Source organism: Medicago sativa, chromosome 7 (genome assembly GCF_051527215.1).
Source record: "Medicago sativa cultivar Bolivia chromosome 7, Bolivia_mono, whole genome shotgun sequence".
Classification (NCBI taxonomy): Eukaryota; Viridiplantae; Streptophyta; class Magnoliopsida; order Fabales; family Fabaceae; genus Medicago; species Medicago sativa.
In genome coordinates, this window is record NC_140755.1 from 52,490,709 (window position 1) to 52,494,568 (window position 3,860).

The window sequence follows — 3,860 nt, forward strand, 5'->3', positions numbered from 1 at the left end:
TAAAGGTGAGAAAAACACAAGAAGGGGGGGTTGAATTGTGTTTTGAAAAATTCTTCGTTTCTCCTAAAAACTGAACACACTGATCAGAAGCTAAGTGAGACAGCTTCTGAAGTGATGATCAGAATCTAAATGCAGCGGAATAAAACAGAGAGAGAAGAAGAACGACACAAAGCAATTATACTGGTTCCTTCCACAATCCGGAAGTAGTCCAGTCCCCCTTGCACTTCCAAGGAGATTTCACTAAGAGTAATATCTGATTACAATTGCTCAAGCACACAAGCAAGAGACTTCCTTTGCTCAAGCACACAAGCTAGAGACTTCCTTTGCTCAAGAACACAATCAAGAGACTTCCTGCTCAAGCACAACTGCAAGAGAGTTCCTAACTAAACAAAATTACACAGAAAATTGTTTAAGGTTGAACACTTGATATACAATCAGAGGTGCTCACAATATAAATCAGATACAGACTCAATGGACTTAAGAATTTCTAAGATATGACTTTGAGACACAGAAATTCTAAGTGAATGCAGAACAATTTCAGCAGAGGTTTGGCACTTGTAAAAATGTTGTGAGTCTTTCGTTCAGCGTTCTTGCATTGCCAAAACTCTAAGTCTTCACTCCTTTATATAGAGGTGTGAAAGAGACGTTGTGAAATTGCCAGCACACCAAAGAGTCGTTGTTGAAGCTTGATCTTTCACCAATGATATTTTGCCTGATTTGGTTGTTGTCCTATGAAGAACAAATTTGAAATCCATTCCTTATCCAAAGGAACATCTTTGCAGGCGAAGCCGTATTCTGAAGCTGTTTTCTTGTCTTGTAGCGTGGACACAAAACAGAGTAGTGGAGAAGGTGGTTGTACAGTTCGTACAATAGTACAATGTCAACGCTTTCGTCCAAATTGCAAGCACATGCCTTAAAACACCTTTGAAATGACCGTTGCAATGTTCCACTAATTTTCTGCTGTGTTTTCGAATCCAATAGACAGCTTTTGCAATGTAGATTCTTCAATCTTGAATCTTCTGCAAATCCAGTTGATCTTCAGCTTCTGGTGAAATGACTTCTGATGAGGCAGCTTCTGATGGTGCAGCTTCTGATAATGTGGCTTCTGGACCTCTTGTCTTCAGGAGCACTATTTCTTCAGGAGCGCGTTTACTATCTTCAGGAGCAGCTTGACTTCAGGAGCGCTTTCCACTTTCAGGAGCGTATTGCCTTCAGAATCGTCTAAGCTTCATTTTCATTTGCTCTTTATTTGCTCATTCAGAACCAATTAATGATGTAACTTTTTAACTGTGGTCCTGTACACTTGAACAAATATTAGCTAGTCCAATTTACAATTTTTAATACCTTGTTATCATCAAAACTCTTTGAGGTTCATTGTTAAACACATTTTGTTCCAACAACCCTAACCCCATAACTAAACCAACCTTTTCCATCAAAAATTTGAAGATCTATCTTACGTAATTGAGTCCAAGACTCTTGAACTCCATAATTTGTCATCTTCCATATAACAAGATGAGTTTGCTTGACAACATGAGAAAAACAAAGGCAATCCATCAACAGACAAATAGATGGCTTAATACATGGTACTTTAACAAAACCTTGAGGGGGAAGTAAATATTTGTATGTCTCCGTGCCCAAATCAAGTGAAATAATCACAAATTGCTCAACAGTAAGATCCCTGTAATCATACAAAGAATGGGAGTAGTAATTGCGAATTGCCAAGTAATTAACAAAACCACTAAAATGCACATCATCACAACTTAGCTGATGATCCTCCACCGGAAAACTTTGAATATTTCTCCAAGCATTATCACCCAGACTAAAAAAATTTGCCCCTCGGTATAAGTTCACTACCTTATAAGTGTCTTTGGAATTATCATAACCAAATGTCAAATCATAATTGTAGGGTATGCTATGAAAATGCCCTAATTTATCTGATATTGTCCTGGTAGCAGGGTTCCAGAACCGGAACCACATCTCATCAGACTTAAAAGAATAACCGAGCAAACATATCAATCCATTGCAGGAACCAACAACATTAAAGCAATCCTTATCCTTCAAACTATAGTAAGGATCGTTGGTAAGCGTAATCGGTTTGGACGAACATGAACTCTCAATGAAACGATCAAAGGAGATGGGTAAGACACTGGTATCCATTATACATAGTGTATTGCCCAGTGTGAAGTTCGGGTTTTGGGTAGAACGCTGAAGGTGCAACTTGACGAATAAAGGATCGGACATGAGGGAGTTCCACGATTTACGGCAGGACCTCAGTCGCATAAGAGTTTCACAGGAAGGAAAGAAAGCACTTCTACGATAAGTTCGTTTGGGAGGATTGTCGGCGAAGACATGGAGTTGGGCGGACGCTGCGACTTCCGTGGTCGGAGATTCATGACGGAAGGAGGAAGGGCGATATAAATATCTATGGTGGTTTTCCTTTTTTCCTGATTTGTTTCGTTTGTTGCACAATTTTATGGTGTATGTGTGTATATATACACATATACACGAGATGTTATATCATCGTATTTAAAAAGATCTTTTAAAAAATTAATAGGATATCTATAAAAGATATATATTCTACCCAAAAGCAAAAAAGATATTATATCATCGTACTCCATATTTTTGTTATATTTGTTTTTAGGGATATTTTCGTTATATTGTTAGTGTCTTTGAAATAGATAAACATAGTTAGTTTAATTTGTTTTTTTAGGAAAATAGTTAATTTGATTTGTTATAATTTGAAAATAACAAACATTTATATTTATACTTTTAATTAAAATTAAAATTTCATAAAAAAACACCGTTCAAATTTTCTATCATTATTTTGTCAAAAAAAAAAAAATTCTATCATTATCGATAGTTGATATAATTTTATTATTTAATTTTGTTTGTTTTTTCCTTTCGAAAAGTTTTACTAGTTTTTCTCTCAAGTCTTTGTTTGTTTTTTTTCTTTCGAAAAGTTTTACTAGTTTTTCTCTCAAGTCAAATGTTAACCAAAAAGATTACCAAATTCATAGACACTTTAAAAAAAGATTTTGTCAAAAAATAAAAGATTTACCTCAAAAAATATAACATGATGCACACAATTACTATCCAATTTTTCTTCTAAAGGGTATAATTAGAAAAATTGTGCGATGCACAAGATTACGAAGCGCAAGAAACAATTATTTTTATTACAAGAAAAAGTTGTTGTTTAAGGGTATAATTAGGATAATGAAAAAATAAGTATAGATACACTCCTCTAGTTTGTTACACTTTTTAAATAATAAAGAAATAAATTGGACATTTGTTTTTTGAAAGAAAGAACTGGACATTTGTGTTTGTTACGCTTTTATTTTAATATTTAAATATATTCTTATCTATTTGTTACATGTGTTATTTGTATTGAAAATTGAGAGCATTATTGCAAAGAGAAAAAATCAGCTCAAAAGAGTTGAAATGAGTTATTTTCTTTATATATACTACGTGTCTATCTTTCCGCTAACGTTTAAAAATTATGAACGATATTTTTTTTTTATAAAATTTTGATTTTGATTAAAACTAAAAATATAAATGTATGTTGCTTTCCAGTTATAACAAACCAAACTAATCATGATTATCTATTTCGATGACACCAACAATATAACAAAAAAATATAATCTAAATTCTCTTTCTTTTAATGACATCAACAACAATCTTTATTATAGAAAACGTATCTTTATTATAGAAAACGTTGTTTAAGGGTTGAAACTATGTTTCAAGGGAAGAAAATTTAAATAGTTCTAATGATTTGGTCTCAACTCCCTCATTGAGTTAATAATCAAGTAAAGCAGGTAACAAACAAGTCAGCATCCTTAAAAGCAACATGCTCTAGTAAATAA

General features: G+C 33.5%; 1 pseudogene; it reads right to left on the reverse strand.

Annotated features, from left to right (window-relative positions):
- Nucleotides 1-1,377: 1,377 nt before the first annotated feature.
- LOC146906665 (F-box/kelch-repeat protein At3g23880-like) lies at nucleotides 1,378-2,393 on the reverse strand (annotated as a pseudogene).
- Between the last annotated feature and the right edge of the window lie 1,467 nt (nucleotides 2,394-3,860).